The 17474-nt window shown below is 39.2% G+C and overlaps 1 protein-coding gene across 7 annotated transcripts in view; it reads left to right on the plus strand.

The window, feature by feature from the left end:
- The first annotated feature begins 263 nt into the window (after positions 1-263).
- TBC1D5 (TBC1 domain family member 5) overlaps positions 264-17474 on the plus strand; it is a 317263-nt gene continuing 300052 nt past the window's right edge. For 4 of the 7 annotated variants that reach the window (XM_068207556.1, XM_068207547.1, XM_068207565.1 and 1 more), the window contains exon 1: positions 264-469. The gene's annotated coding sequence lies outside the window, so the exon portion shown is untranslated. The remainder of the gene's footprint in view (positions 470-17474) is intronic. The other 3 variants (XM_068207573.1, XM_068207582.1, XM_068207590.1) reach the window with 2 other exon arrangements.

Here is a 17474-nt window from a genome sequence, read left to right on the forward strand (position 1 = left end):
GAACAGCCCCGCCGCCCTTCTGCTGCTGCCCAGCGCGGTGGCGAGAAGCGGGCACCGGCCAGGCCGCGAGGGCAGCCCCATGCTCGCCCTTCCCCTTCCAGCAGCGCCCCGCAGCCCCGGCGGGCACAGGCAGCTGGGAGCGGGCACCGGGAGCTCGGAGCAGGAACCAGGAGCAGGCGCCGGGCGGCCGCGGGCTCGGGCGCCTGCGCGGCGGGAGCGGGGCGGTGCCATCGCGCGTCCCCGCGGGCGGGCAGGGAGCCCTTCCCCTTCCCTTCCCCGGGTCTCCCCCACCGCCTCCCCCTGCCCCGCGTCCCTCGCAGGGCGTCGGGCCGGCACGGGGGTCTGTGCGCCGCGCCGAGCCGCAGGGAGGGAGGGCGGGAGGGGAGGAAGGAGGGAGGCGGGGAGGGAGAGACAGAGAGAGAGAGGCTGAGCCAGATCTTCATGCCACAGCAGGCAGCAGCAGCAGCAGGTAAAACCAGCCCCAGAGCATCTGCTCCCCTTCACCCGCTTGCCCCCCTCCCCGCCGGCCGCCCCGCAGCCGCAGTGCGCCGCCCCTCGCCCCGGACCCCGCCGAGCCCCTTCCCCGGCCGTCAGTGGCGGCAGCGGGGCCGGGGGGGCGCCGAGGCCTGCGCGCCCCGCGCCGCCGCCGCTCCTCGGCCTCTCCCGCCCTCCTCCCGCGGGGTCCCGCCGGGAGCGGCGGCCGCCCGGGGCGTGCCGAGGGCAGGTGATCCCCGGCAGGGAGCTGTGCAACTGCCGGGAGATGAGAGCAGGGAGGGAGGAGGCAGATTTGTCACAAGGTTTCCCCCTCTGGGTTGGTTTGTTGGCTTTTTTTTTTTTTTTTTTTAATTGTTGTTGGTGATTCCGATGGCTGAAGAGGGAAGTTGAAGGTCTTCATTGCTTTTTTTTCCCCTCCAGGCCTTCAAAAAAGACTTTTTAGAAGCAGCTTGCGTTCCCTTCAGTTTTCCTGCCCTAGAGCCTGCCTACCTCCATGCTTTCACCTACCTGACTCAGTCTGTGCTAGCTGTCCATTGCCATCAATGGTAGATGCTTAACCATTACACGTGTTTTTCTTTGGGATACAGCAGTTCAAGTGGCGTACAAGTTTGCATTTCTGTGTATGGGCTGCAGTTAACACATTTTAGCTGTCTGAGAGTTTCATACAGTGAGATTGCTGTACTGTACCCATCAGTAGTTCAGTTTAGCTACATGCCCTGTGGTATTACACATCCTGGAGGCTTTATGGTTTGCTTTTAAGAAACAGTTGTTCCATCATGCTGTCATAGCATCGCTTTGGTGGTATACTCAGGAAAGAGGTATACATGTGAAAGAATCATGTACAAAATGTACTGGGATGGCACTTGGGAGAAAAGAATACACTTCTAGCTCTGCGACTCCGCTCCACAGTATCCATTCCCCACTTGACTCTCAGTAATCCTGGTTACCTTCCCTTACAAAGCTCTGAAACTTGGTTAAAAAGCACCACATAAGTCTTTTTTACAGACTAAAGAAACTTCACTGAAGTTGTTGTATGTCAGTTTTGTTACTTGTCACATATTAGTTCAGCTATTTACTGGCAATACTAACTTTGTGGAAACAAAAGATTCCAAAATATATTCACATTATATGTGGGCTGATTGTTACTGAAAATATTTTTAAGAATTTGAGGTTCATGAAATACTCAGTTAAATTAGTCCTAGATCCCATCTCTCTCTAAATCATCATCCACTGTTACAGTTGCAACTCATAAGTTGAAATACTGTAAAATCTAAAACGGGGCAATAAGAAAATTACATTGTGGGTGATAATGGATTATATTTTTGAAACCAGTCCTTTTTTTTCTTTTTGTTACTGTAATAGCTGTAATTGTGAATTAACACAATTGTGATTACCAGTTGTAATTTTTTTTTTTTTTTTCTCACACACGTGGCCCACGTTTGACCTAAATGCTGTACCTGCAAGGGTCATATGGATGTATATGGATGTATATGAATAGTAGTGATTGCTGAAGTTGTTAAAATTAATACTGTGTTAAAATCAAAGTTCAGACTGCCAGGTAAACAAACAGAGCCTATTCCAAATAAACTGGTGAATTTCAAAACTTTTTTTTGTATATTTTCTTACTTGAAATTGACAACTTTGCTATTGAGCCAACAACTGGAGCTGTATGGGCTGCGAACTTACATGGTGAATTTCAGTGCATAGCAAAGTATGAGAACATGAGCAATTGCTAGATATGTAAGTGCATACTGGAAAGATGGTGCATTTTTCCCCCCATAGATTTTATAATGGCTTCATAATTTAGGTACTACAGATATGGTAAATTCCTGTGAAAACTGAACATTTGAAAAGATACTAATGGCATCCTTTTGTCAGTGAGATGAAAACAGGAGGCTGTTTTCCACCATTTTGGATGGAAAGGCGACTAAGTAAGGCTTCTACCAGTAGCTTTAGTCCATGATTAATTAAACTGATGAGATTCCTGCATGTTTTACTTCATTTTGCCTTCTTGTAAATCTGAGAAAAGCCAGAAACTTGATGTTTACAAACAGTTTTTCTTTTTAAGCTGCTATTTTAGTAAAGCTTACTTGCCACACAAAATTAGTTCAGAGGTTTTCTGAAAGTACTTTGCTGCCTGTGAGAAGGGCAGTTACCTTTAAGAAATGTAAGTGAAAACATTCACATTTTTCCTTCTTTACATAACCATGTTGGCTTTACTTGAACATTGTGCTTTTCTCTTTTGTTTGTACTTGAATCTTTTAGACTTTGTTACCTTGTACTGATGTGCAGGAAGAATGTGATTTGGTGGAAATGTGTTATACATTCTTTGCCTCGCTATGATTTATGCTAATGTAGAGATCATTGCTGTCTCCGGGTTGTTGTTGCTATTACAGCTTCATTTTTCACTGGGGAAGGGCTGTGCAAAGAACTGGTTTACACTTTGCCCTGAAAGGAATAATGTTGATGAAGTCTTAGAAAGTTTACTTCATGCTCCATCCTTAGGAGTTTTATCTTGTTAGGTATGCTGCTGTAATTGACAACAGCTGTTGCTGAGAATTGTGGAGGATCGACAGTTTCCAAGATAATCAGTTCCTAGTCCATTGGAGGCTTTGTTGATTAGCACATGTAAGAGCATTTTGGATCAGGAGCCAGTGATGTCTGCTGAGTGCAAATGTGCTATGTTATCTAAACTGTTTGACTTAGGCTCTACACTGCTCTGAAGCAAATAAGCTGTAGGTTGTGTGTGCTTTTTCTTCTGACCCAGGAAAGGGCCCAAAACAGTTAAGTCTGTAGTCTGTAAAAACATCGTTGGGTGATCTGTGCTTTCAGAGGAGGAGGAGGAGGACTGTTAAACATGATAGAAGGAGTTGCTTGACTGTGTTTGGTTGTTAGTTGGTGAGGCTTGAACTCTGATTTTGACCTCCAAAAGGCATAGGTGGTACCATTTCCAGCTTTTAGGAAGGTTGTTACTGTGGTCTTTGTTTTATTTAAGAATGTTTTTATCACTTAACCAAGTGACATTATTTTTCTGATGTTGCAACTTCTGTGACAACTGCTTTCGCAAAAAGGACTTGAAAATAATGTAGTTTGAGGTCCCCCATTATAATCTAGTAATTCCTGCTCTTTTTAATGACATTGAATAGAAAAAAAGCATGGTTTCTCTGAATCTTACCTGAATCCGTGTTTGACAGTACTTGAGGAGAAACAGTTTACTATATTTGTAACTGTGACAGCAAGAGCTGAGCTGGAGTATTTAGACAAACTACATCCAGACCTCGGAGATGAACACTGAACATTTAGTATTGATCTTGCATAAAAGTTGATGAGTTACCAAACAGAATAGAAATGAGTATTCTGCCTCTGTTAATGGTTAGATGTAGAGTTCTCAAAAGCACTGACTCGTAACATGACCTGAAGTCTCTTTGGAATTAGTTTGAGAATTCTTGGAAGAATCAGGTGTTACTGATACTGAACTGAATGAAAAGAAATGAGACCGTACCATGGTGTTCTATTTTAAAACCCCCAACATTATCCTTCTGTACTATTTAATTTGGAGGGCTTTTTGTTCTGTAAATGGGCTGGCAAATTGTTATTTTAGGTTTATTAAAGACCATTACTACCATTCTACTAATTAATTTAGTAGGGTATGTGAAGAGTTCACATGCTTTCTGAAGTTGACTTGCATTAACTACTTTATCTATCTTAACACATGAGCATTTCACCTTAGATGTATTACAGCATCAATTCTTGTCTCAATGGGATTGATTTCGAACTTCTGGTGGGCTAAGTTTTTTGGTGGTTTTATGTTTTTTTTTTATAAGTGTATCAAGATATTGAGAATCTACCATTTACTTTTCTGGATGACTTGTTTCAGTGATTCATCTTTGCTACTATTTAAAAATAAGGCATGCAATTATTGTTTGAATACATTTGAATGCATCTGTCTTTCCTTAGTTCTTGTTATCTCATCTGAATTCTCTATCATATCAGACTGCCTTAAACTTGATTCGTCCCTTTGACACTGTTTTCACTCCTCTGCATGGTGGCAGTCCCTAGCATTTAAAGACACATACAGATTTTAAAATACATAGTTTTAAAAGAGCACCAACAGATCAAAGATTTGCTGGGCTGACTACTCTAGGACTCTGAGATAAGTTTAACAAGAATGCTGATTTAAAATGTTTTTCTCACAATGTTTTTTAACATCTGATCTGAAACATCTGCTTAACAAATGAGTTGGAAGGAAAATCAATATAATGTGATACAATTATACCATTTTGAATCTTTCCAACTATAGACTGAAAGTATTTATTGACTATTTTTGATCTGTCCTAACAATTTTTAACGCTTGTGCCACCTCTGTCTAGTTATGGGCCCCTGCTATTGTTGAAGTGTCATGGGTGGATATTTTGTGTATCTCACTTTCTACACTCTACAACAGTGGTTTATACCGATGGTGATCCAGCGTCCCCTCTTCCAAGTTGTTGGTCCTGCTTGTTTTATTAATTCGCTTTTTAATTTTTTTTAATCTACTTGTTGAGGTTTTGAGAAACTAGGCTGAGCTGTAGCCAAAACTGTACAAGATTCATCCTTTTGCTAGCTGTAGAATTGCCTGACCAAAGATAAAAGCCATTAGGGCTGTTTCTATTTTCATGTTTTTCTAAGATTTTTCTTCCCAATTAATTTTGTTCATAACACTTTTTTTGCTTCTGAAAGTTTAAAAACTCAGGAATATGAGCGTTGTTGTGTGTTGTATGTTTATATAAAACTCAGTAATCTCTATTTGGCTTTGTAATTTGATCATTATCAGTAATTCTTAGGCTATGTCCAATGTCTACTCCAGTGACTTACTCATTGTAGCTATTATAACGGAATATATGATAATTCCTTTGATTGTGGTGAGTGCTGTTAGAAAACTGTTGCTAGTAGTTTTTAAAATCTGATGTTTTTATTTTTGACAGCTTAAGATCCTGAGATACTAGGTTTCAGTATTAAAGACTTCAGTTTGACCTTTTTCTTTCAGCACATTAAAAATAGGGCTTACAAAAAAAATCCTACTGTTCTCTAGTTTGAGCTGATGGTCTGTAACAGTCCTCTATTATCACCACCTTCTGAGTGAGCTGGTGTATTTAACCCTTAGGCCCACATACAGTCAGAATCCTTTGGTTCTGAATTATCAGGTAATGAATATCTGAATGATGTTTCTTGAAACCTGGATTGTGCCTGCTTCATAATTTATGTTATTTTCATGTAGTCTCTGAGTTTTACACAAGTGGGCCTTTGGCCTTTTCTTCTTTGTGTTAGGAAGAAGTATAATTGTGTGTTGCACATGGAGAATAGACTTGAATTTAGGGAAGGGATGGAAATTTTTGAAAATTTAAAGACTATTTCTGGAACTGTAGAAGTAATTTTTTGGCATTTAGACTTCACTGTAATGTTAGTGTAAGAATTGTACGTGCTGCCAGATGAATTTTCATCCAGGCCATTGTCTTGTGACTTAGTGGCCAACAGCAGATGTTTTAAATGAAGTTACTTCATTTAAAAGTTACTGAAGTTACTTTCCAATTGTGGATTAACTGCCATACCATGGAGCTCTTCAAATTCTTGTCAGATTATAAGGGTTTACAATGCTGACCCCAAGTTTTGTTAGACATAATAATTTTCTTGTTGATAGTTAATTTTATATAGGTGGATGTTTTCATTATCCATGGTAATATGTAGTTATTTTACAATGCTGTGTTTATAATCTACCTTCCTAGTGTCATGCTCAGCACTCTCTCCTCAGTTCTTAGAGTAGCTTAATGCTCAGTCATTACTTGAGCAACACTGATAATCATTTCTTATCTGCTATGCTTTAGATGTGTCAACAAGCATTTTGATTTGCCAGCATGCTGGCCATTTAGTTGTATTTTTTAGCTTCATTTATTTTGCATAGTGTTGATGAAGATGGTTGTATTCTGGATTCTGATATTTTCTATTAACAGTGATGGATGTGACCAGTGGCTCCTGCATTCAGTAATATGTGGATAAGCACACTCTTTCCTCAACCCTCTTTTTTTCCTACCTGTCATTGCTCAGAGTAATAAAACATTTATATCTGGTGAAAGATCTGCCTATATTTTACTGATTGAAGTCTGACAAGTTGCAGTGTAGTTATATTTTCAGATCTTCCCCAACAGATTCTCTTTCAAAATTAATATTATTCTCTTTAAAAGTTACTAGTTTTTTTATCATCTCTGCTTCAAAAGTTTTTGTAAGTGTTCCCACTGACCTTTCCCATGTAAGTTGGACCTCTTTTAAAACTAGAGACTTTTGAGCCTTAGATGGTATGTTTCATGTTTATTTCATTGTCATACTTATATCAGCATGCTTGCTTGCAGTATAAAACTGAATAAGAGGATCCAGTGTCAAGTTGATACTTTGATTTCTTGTACCTTGTTATTAACTAAACTTTGTCTGGATTATTCATGATTAATGTTTAGTAGTTTTGTAGAGCCTTTCATCTATAAATGAAAATAACATTAATATGTTTCAGTGAGAGGAAAGTGACTTAGTCAAGGCCAAGCAACAACTCCGAGGAAAAGATTCAGTAGACCCAGATTTTATACTATCTCATCCCTGCTAATACAGGAGTGCATTGTAAAATATTGAATAAATCTGAAATTTTAAATGCACTGGTTAAGTGGGAGAAATGAAAAGCAATTTAAACGTTGAATAGTAAGCAATGTAAAAATAGTTTGATAAGTAGAGTGAAACAGTAGACATAATAGAGAACCTGCTATATCTAGCTATAGATACCTTTATATCTACCTGCTATATAGATACCTATTTAGCTACCTGCTGTATCTGAGCAAGATATAACTCTGACATCAGCAAGTTCAGAGGAGGACCACAAAGATGACACAGAGAGCTGGAGCACCTCTCTTGTGAAGATAGGCTCAGAGAGTTCTGCTGTTCTGCCTGGGGAGGAGAACACACCAGGGAGGCCTTAGAGCAGCTTCCCAGGACCCAAAGAGGACCTACAAGAAAGCTGGAGAGATTTTTTTACAAGGGTGTGCATTGAGTAGGACAAGGGGTGATGGCTTCAGACTGCAGTAGGGTAGCTTTAGATCAGGTGTTAGGAAGAAATTTTCCACTATGAGGGTGGGGAGGCACTAGAGCAGTTTGCCTGGAGAACTTGTGGATGTTCCCTTAATGGATGTGTTCCACATCAGGCTGAGCGGGGCCCTGAGCAGCCTGGTTTGGGTAAAAGTGTCCATGCTCCAGGCTGGAGGGATTGAACTAGATGATCTTTAAGATCCTTTCCAACCCAAACTAATTCTGGGTTTCTGTGATACAAGGAGAATAGATCTAATGCTTATGGGACAATTGGAAGTAAACATTTAGTATACTTCTCTTAATGTATATCTGATAAGATACTTGATGATTGTGCTGGGAATGATGATGGCATTATTAATTTCTTTAGTGAGATGAGTGGCTCTCTTCTGATACTTGCTTGTTTTCGTTTTGTATGTCCTGCTTCTTATAAAACTTACCTATGCTTTCAGAACAGTGACTTGGGGACCTGCAGAATTTACAGCCTGTTACTTCTGTCATACTTAAAAAATATGTGGGAGCCTTGTTTGTTTTTCAGTTACTCATGAGACAGTAGCATAGTGTTTTCTCCTCCTTTGGGCCTGACTCACTTTGAATTCACATCACTTACTCTTAGGTCTATGATGCTAATAAATATACATTTAAATTTTAGGGAGAAGTTAATAAATTAAAATATGTAACTGGGCAATTCTTATACATATCTGTATAGTTTGGTTTGTTTTTTTTTTCAGACTAAACCTGGTGCTGCTTGTGACAATACCTTTCATTATACCCCATAACCTTTATGTGCAATGTGTCGAACAGTCTAGGCTCATGGGACAAAGATTTGAGCTCCTTTGAGCTGTAGATTTTCACTGCAGATTCACATCTCTATGTAAAACTTACACTGGTTGTTTCTGCCAGTTTTTGTGCTTCATAAAAATATGTAGCAGCTACTTTTGAAGATATTCTTTTATTTGTAAGTATGCAAAAATCTGGATACCTGTAAGTTTAATTTTTGTGCTTGGCTGAAAGAATAGTGAGTGAATGAGTGCAAGCAGAGGAAAGGGCAACAGGCAGGAAGTTGCTGACTTCCTGTAGTAAGAGGAAATTCATCTCCCAGTCAGTGCAAAGGTTTCTTCCAAATATGAGGGGCATATGTGCATTGTGCATAAAACACATTTAAAGCATTCAGTCAGAAGTTGGTGCCTTGAGAAATAAACCCAAAGGAATAAAAAACCTGTAATTTTAGATTGTTGAAGTGTCTGCATTACAGTTAGGACTTGTTGAATATTTTTTCAAGTGTACTTTTCAAAGGTAGTAGCCAGTGAGAAATAAATGAGGACATTTTATGAATGAGGGTAAATTTCACCTTTTGTTTGTGAATTTACTTCACAATTTTCTGGAGAAACACATCATCATGAAATGCTGTTTGAAATTTTATGTTGATACTTGGTGTATTACTTAAAGTAAATTTGTTTTAGGCAGTTTTCTTTTTGGACTAAAAATTCGTTCCTATATAGATTTGTAAAAAAACCTGCAAAGGCAGTATAAATACTGTGTGCTTGGTCCCTTTCTTACGAGATTACCTTCTGTAGTCAGCATCAGTTTCGCCTAGTAGAAGGTTATTTTGATTTTTGGATTTGTGCTATAGTCCCAACTCTTACTCATTATGCTTCCCATGAGTCTTGATTTGCAGATTGCTTCACTTAGGTGCAAGATGATAGTTGAGGCTCCACTGCAAGTCAGGGAATTGGAAAGAGATTTTAAGGCATAGATGGAATGAGATATGCCTAAGGCAGGATGTGCCTGCTGCATTTTCAGCTGATTGCCAGTTGCTTGTGGTCACTTTCATACTACACATTTTTCAGAAATGTATATGGACATGAGCAGCTTGCTGATTGCTTATGGTTCCCAACCTAAAGTTGATGGCTGATTTGACGCACCTTCAAGATAGAGTGTCAAACTTCAGTCTGCAGAGATGGAAAAGCTGCCCAGTCTTTTGTCTCTTAAAACTTTTATCTTGAGCTTTAAGTACGTTCTTTGGGGTGCAGTGTAGGGAATTAAGTACCTGAGAAGAAATGAAGCACGTATTAGACAGATACAAGTTAATGTTAATTCTTAATAGCTATAGATGATGATGGTGATGATAATGTCAAACATCTATTTGGTGCTGTCATGCTGTCTTTACCCACAAATTCAGAATCAGTTTGTCACAATGTTCAGGCCTTACAAAACTGAGTGGGGAGGAGCGAAGGACAGCAGCTACTGTCACTGAACATAGAGCTCCACTTTGACATTTTGCACAGCTGGGGTGGATTGAGGTATACACATACAGAATGTCCAAGTGGCACTGTCAGCTGTTGCAAATCCTGCTAAGATGTATGTTACTTTATTGCACTTAAGTGCACTCTGAAGCCTCAGTGATTGGAGAAAGTCCTAACTTGTTTTTTGTTATGTTAAACGCTTTTGTTCTGGTCTTCAGCAATTTTTTGATAAACTGTTAAAATTCTTGTGTATTAGATGAAAAATACATAGTTCTCCCTATAAGTCAATATTCAGGTGTTCAAAACTGACATATGCCAGGAGTGTTAGAACTGTTGCTGTTTCATTGCTGTTGGGGGAGACTAGATTTTTACATTAATTTACAATAATAGTGTATGATCAGTCATGGTTATAATTTCCACTGTGAGTAATTTTATCTGAGAAGAAGGCAAATGTGGGCTGAGTGAACATAACTTTACTATTTGTAACATCTTACTAAGATTGGGATAAAAGTGTATTCTTAGACTCATGCTATAATTTTTGTATGTTGACTGGAGTGCTTAGTCTTGTAGAGCTGCTGTTAATTATCATTTAGTCCCTAAGCATGTTAGATACCTCCTAATACAGATAGTCAGTCTTTTGCCAGTGTTTTGAACTAGCTTTCAGTGATACTTGGGGTAATCTTGCATTATCTATTACACTCAAGATCTTCAGACTCATCCTGTCCTCCTCCAGAAGTAATGGATCAGCCTAGGTCAGGCCAAATGAGCTTGAGAAACAACAATGTGTGAATAGAAAGTGGACGGTACTTAAATCAGTGGGTTTAAGATGAAAGCCATCAATATAAAGCTTAATAGCAGGCCTTTTTTTTTTTTTTTTTTTTTTTAAGCAAAGAACATTTATTGTAGATCCCTCTTTCCTTTTGCAGTTCTACTTTGCCCTAATGCTTGCAGCCATGTACTTTCATAAACATGAAAGAAGCTAGCATTCTTTTAAGATTCAACCTTCTGGAAACATGGAATAAAATCAAATCCAGCGACACAGAAAGTGTGTCAAACTGGCCATTACTCTTTTTTGTTTTTTTACAGAGTATGTCTCAACATTTTGTTTGCCTGATTTTTGTGTATGTCAAGCGCATGCTTCTGTGTTTTTAAGCCATGAGGAGATGCAGCTGCAACAGAAATAATTGTAGGGTGGTGTTGTGGTTTAACCACAGTAGACAGCTCAGCACCACATAACTGCTCACTAGCAAAGAAATGCGGGCAAGGAAGAACAAATACACTGCAAGTAAAGATACAGCATTAGGTATTGAAGTAGACTGTATTGGCCCACTGTATTTGTATTAGTAGTGGAAGACAGGCTTCTAAAGGGCCTTTTTTATTCATGTTGTCTTCCATTATTGTATGATGTTATGCAATGATAGAGAGGCAAACAAGAAGAAGAATGTAAAATTGCTGATGAGAAGCTTGATCATTCAAGAGGACTGTCTTTACAGTTACTGAAAACTTTGGCAACCAGTGAGATGAGCATTTTAGAAACTGCACTGCATGGGTTGACTGGGAGGCAGGTTGAATCTCATGAGTAAGTGGGGTAAATGAGAATTTTTGATGTATAGGCAGGTTGACTCTTATATATATAGGTCTTAACAAAACAACAAGAACAATGATGAAGTTTCAGATGAGATCTCAATGTATTAGAAAATGAAGAGGAGCTGATGTAGATCTTGTTTTGAACCTGAGTAGTTAAAATAGTGACATAGATGTATTTGATAGAGGGAAAAGTGGTCAAGGATTTCTCATTTGTCTCAAACATTCAATTTACTTTAGAAAGAAATATATCTGTAGGAGTACATAACATTAAGCTGACACTCTTTCTGATATGCTCAGTATACCATCTACACTATTTCATCTAAAAAAAAGCTACTCAAGTTGCCAGCAAGTCTCCAAATTGCTAATATGATATTTCAGCTAATGTTTCATACTCGCCCTGACCAGACAACTCTCAAAATTACTATTCAAGTTAACTTCAGAGTAAGTGAAGGTTGGGTAGCAGTTTAATTTTTTCAATGTGAAAGAATTTATCTTTCAAAGTCCTAAGTTACATTTTGCAATGATGAAATCATTGTATCCTGAATGTATCATGAATGTATCCTGAACTGACAGCAATAAATTAACTGACATTTTACTTGAGACTAATTCCTGTCTACAGTTAAGAATTTTGTTTGGTGAAATGTTATGGCCATGCCAATTTTATTCTTGTTCATTTTACATAGTTTTGAAGGAACTGAAACCAGTGTCAGTTCCAGAATTTTGTTTTAGTAGCTAGTACTAGGTTTGTCATGATTCATTGCTGTCTGTTTATAGCATCCACTGGATATTGTGACTTTCCACGTAGTCCCTCTTGATATACTAACCTCTTTTCCATAACTTGAGATACATTTCTGTAGTTTCACTAACTTAAGGGAATGTTTCAAAGTATTTTTACTTTCATGTGACATTTGCCTTTTTCTGAGGCTGAGGCCTCAGAAACTCAGTTCCTCTGAAATTTCCTGCCACTGTTGTGATACAGTGACTTGAAGTCACAGGTAAAAGATGACAGTGAAGTGAAAATGAAATGCAAGTAGACTTTCTAATTGCCTGTACAGGTAAATAAATTTAAAAAAAAAATCTAAGTGGTATCTGTCTTCTTGCATAAGTGAGAGATGGTTTCTCTTCCATGCTGGACATTTGCTTTTGTATCTTCCTTTCAGAGCTCTAGCTGTGCCATCCATCTTCTTCAGTGTTTCTGAAGTGGACTGTCTTAGAGCAAGAGCTCAAAGTTCAACACCCTGCTGTAACCTCTGTTGTCTATGACAGCTGGTCACAGATCATCTGACTGCCCCGAACTGTGCTAGGCATTACTGCATCCATGGGCAGTATAAATTACAACAGTCCTTGAAAGACTAGTTGTTTTATTAATACTGCGATAAAAGCAAAAAACTGAACAAAGAAACCCACAAACTTCCTGTGTCCTAGGATGATCTGATCTCTTGAGGAGAATTGCTCTATGACCTCTCAAATTGAAAAGGTCTGACGTGGAGTTTATCTGCCCCTTATTAGAAATGCAGCTACATCTTAATGGTGGAATGGCTCTAGGTCTAGAGGGAGTAACAATGATAAAGTGAGATTGAAGTTGAATTTTTGTTTCCCTCTGCCCATTTGAAATTTGAAATGCCTTTCTGCAGAAATAGGACAAGTTTTTGGAAACCATGAGAGGCTCTTTAGTGTCTGCCCCATTGTACGTGTTGTGATCCCGCCAAATGACATTTGGCAGGAAATCTAAAAGGAAATGTCTGTCACCAAGTATAACCAAATAAACCCCAATATGGTACTAGGTTGGAATAGATACATCTGTATTTAGTCCCAGTCTGTTGACTATGCACAATGGAAGTCTTAGACTCAACGTGGCTTAAAACAATCACCTTTACTTTGTTCAGTTGGATGTCCTCTGATTGTGTTCTGCCCAAAACTGAATTCTCTTTTTGCTTTGGTTTTTTCATTATACACCTGATTATCACACTTTTTAATGTTCAGTAAGGCTGAGATAAGGCCAGTTGGTAATGTGTTGCTGACTAGGAAAAACATTTTTCATTCATTAATTGAAATAGTCATATATGTACTTATGCATATTTGACCACTCAGCTGTGGTGGATGTTACGTCAGTCAATCTGTCTTGCTTATGACAGTTCATGAAATATGTTTCAAGTACTGCCTGTTCTTTTAATTCTCTTGAGAACTAAAAAAAAAAGTTGTTTATTTTTTCATTTACATCTCTTTCATGAAGCTGGGAGATTTTCAGTATTTAGTCAGTATAAGAGGTTGTGTGCATACATATAAGCATTTTAGAATTCTATATCAGATATGTAAACCTTATCTATATGCATATTATTATAAGCAAATTATCTCTTTGCTTTCAATGAATCTTGATCTTAAGAAGGTGTCTGGAGCATTCAGGCCAGCAAACTGCTGCCATTCCTAAACAGCATGGAAATGTACATAGGAAAAAAAGCCAGGAATGACTGTTCTGTTCACCACATGGGCTTTCTTTACCTATGCTGGTACTGCTACCATAGGTTATTAGGAATTTCCTCTAGTCCTGAGGTTGGACTGCAGTTATTATTAGGGAAAGGTTCTTCACCTGGAGGGTGGTTGAGCACTGGAACAGGCTCCCCCGGGAAGTGATCACAGCACCAAGCTTGACAGCGTTTGGGAAGTGTTTGGACAGCACATGGTGTGATTCTTGGTGTGTCCTGTGCAGGGCCCGGAGTTGGACTCAGTGATCCATATGGGTTCCTTCCAAATCAGGATATTCTACGGTTCTGTGATTCCAAACTAAAGTCTGCTTGTTAGGCATTGCTAACCACAATGACTGATTTGTGGCTAAAGACAATGTTATGGCAGCTGGTTCTGTATTACAGCTAATGAAATGGTCCATTCTTAGATTTAAACTGTGAGAGCACAACAAAGTTTTGAAATTCACAGAAGTGAAAGTAAATTAGACCTGCATTTATTAAGAACTTTGTACACTTTATCAGGTTTACAGTCAGTGAAGTGGGAATTTTTATTCAATGAGTCTCTACTTCAGCATGTGGAATAAAGGAGGATGAATTAATAACTAGGGCTTCGACTGGTTACTGACTAATAATTAAACACCCAGCTATCTTGATAATCCTTGAATGATGTAAACTTCACATTGTCTTGTCATGTGACTAGTAGATAGAAATACAGCAGATTTATCTTTACTTTTTAAGATCATGTGAAATTTATTCAGAGTGGAACTCTTTTGACACTGAAGGTAATCTGTCTCACTACGACACGAAATAACTCACGCACTTAACGCTAGATGCAAAAGAGGGAAAAGAGGAAAGTTTATTTCTGCCCTCGCAATATATAGAGTTCCAGAAGTGACAGTGGATTGGAAGATGAAATTGCCACCTCTCCAACCACACTGGTTAAACCAATAGTCCATCTATTCTCTCTTCCCACAAAGAAGAATGCAAAACAATCATTATTTATGACAGTGCGTGAGAAACTCCAGTAGAAATATGTAAACATCAGAAGGCATAGAAAACTTTTAAAAGAACTTGAAAACTTTTAAAAGAACAGGGCAACAGTAATCCCTTATAATAAAAATGTTAACTTTGCATTACATTTTCTAAATTCATGTATTTTACATTAGCAAAAGTATGCAAGATACAAAAATTACATGGGCATTATTCCTGCTGTTTATGGTTGACTTGGCTTTGTGGTTAGATTTTGGATTTTAACTGATCTCATTAGATAAGCTATTTTCTTTTTGTAGTAAGTATTGTGTGTGCAAATTTAAGGTTAAAAAGTTTAAATTTAAGGCATTAGTCTTGAATGCCATCACATGGCATGTATGGGACAACCTCACGATCAGACCCAGCCAGTCAGTATTTGTTTATGAAAAGGCAAGTTCTGTTTGACCAGCCTGATCTCTCTTTATGACATGGTGACCTGCATACTGGATGAGGGAAAGGCTGTGGATGTTGTCTTCCTAGACTTTAGGCCTTTGCCATTGTTTCCCACAGCATTCTCCTGGAGAAACTGGCTGCTTGTGGCTTGGATAGGCAGATGCTTCACTGGGTAAAAATGGACTGGCTGGCTAGGCCCAGGGAGTGGTGGTGAATGAAGTTACATTCAGCTGGTGACAGATCACAGTGGTGTCCCCAGAGCTGAGTAGTGGGACAAGCCCTGTCTAATACCTTTTTAAAGGGTATGGATGAGGGAATGGAGTACACCCTCAGTAAGTTTGCAGCTGACACCATGTTGGGCAGGAATGTTGATCTGCAGGAGGATGGGAAGGCTTTGCAGAAGGATCTTGACAGGCTGGGTCGATGGGCTGAGGCAAGTGGTGGCCTCAAGGTTCAACAAGAGCAAGTGCCAGGTCCTGCCATTGAGTCACATCATCCCCAGGCAGTGCTACAGGTTGAGGCAGAGTGGCTGGAAAGCTGCCTGGAGGAAAAGGGCCTGGGGAGGCTGGTTTACAGAAGCTGAACACAAGCCGGTATGTGTTCAGGTGGCCAAAAACGCCACTGGCATCCTGGCCTGTATCAGCAGTAGCGTGGCCAGCAGGATCAGGGCACTGATTGTCCCCCTGCACTCGGCACTGGTGAGGCCACACCTCGAATCCTGTGTAAAAGAAACATGTTGAGGTCTGGAGTAAGTCCAGAGAAGGACAGTGAAGCTGTTGAAGGGTCTGGAGTGCATGAGAAGTGGCTGAGGGAGCTGGAGTTGTTTAGCCTTGGAAAAAGGATGCTCAGAGAGCCTTACTGCTCTCTACAACTACCTGAAAGGAGATTGTGTGCAGGTGGGGGTTAATTTCTTCTCCAGGTAACAAGTGATGGGGCAAGAAGAGACACCCTCAAGTTGTGCTGGAGAAAGTTTAGATTAGGTTTTAGGAAAAATTCCTTCACCAAAAGATTTGTGAAGCATTAAAATAGGCTCCCAAGGGAAATGGTTGGCTCACCATTCCTGGGGTATTTAAAAGATGTGTGGATGTGGTACTTGGGAACATGGTAGGCTTGGCAGTGTTAATGGTTGGATTTGATGATCTTAAATGTCTTTTCCAACCTAAACAATTTTATTCTGTTGAAATGTTTGTAATGGCAAGCATTCTGGATATGTAGCCTATGTCATCTTTTTCTGGCAAGCATATGATGTCATGAAATTATTTTACTATAAAGTATTATTTATTATAAAGAGTGTAGCATGCTGTACATTACTGAAAACAGCTTTACTAGTGGTACAGAGAAATACTTCAGTGAATTATTGTTAAAACCTGTTTCACATCTTCACAGTATATATTCTTTTCTGTTTCTATCATTTTAGAGGAATTATGTTGTCTTGCTCCACTGTTCTGAAGGCATTTGTCTCTGTTACCAAAATTAATTGATCTGACAGGGGTCAGAGGAAATATCAGTTGGTTGCCTGCATGGTTTTGCTCCATGCCAAGCAATACACTTGTTATCATTATGAATTCTTACATAAAATGCATAATAAAGTGCTGGTACAGCTAAGTGAAGTAATTCATTACTTTCCAGATGCCTACTAAGCACTTAGTTCCTGAAGTCAAATATTGGGGTCCTGAGCTTCTAGATGCTTAAGATTTGTTCCAGGAAGACAAAATTGATTTGTACTTTTAAGTCCTGAGTGACTTCACTGTTGATGTCAGTGATGGAAAGACCTGCAGCTAAACAAACCTGAACTGACCAATACAGTTATAATCAAGATAAATTTACTGGAGGTGAGAGGTGGAAGAAGACATTGTGCAGCAATCGGTTAAATTAAACTGTTGTCTGTCCAGTGTTTCTGGCTCTGATTCCAGTCATTCACTTAATTTCTGCTGTTACTCTTCTGTGGGGCTTATGATATCTGCAGTATGTAAAAATTACATTGTATGGGTTAAAATTTTACTGTAAATAAATTTATGTCTAAAATTAGAAAGTAAACATTGATTAATCTGATTTCTAATGATTGTCAGCAGAAATCTTAATAAATACGCTATAAAGTTACACTGGAACATACATTGAGAGGTATTTAGTGAATGTAGACTTTTTCAAAAAGGAATGAGAAGAC

This window comes from Anomalospiza imberbis, chromosome 1 (genome assembly GCF_031753505.1).
Source record: "Anomalospiza imberbis isolate Cuckoo-Finch-1a 21T00152 chromosome 1, ASM3175350v1, whole genome shotgun sequence".
In the NCBI taxonomy this organism is placed as follows: domain Eukaryota; kingdom Metazoa; phylum Chordata; class Aves; order Passeriformes; family Viduidae; genus Anomalospiza; species Anomalospiza imberbis.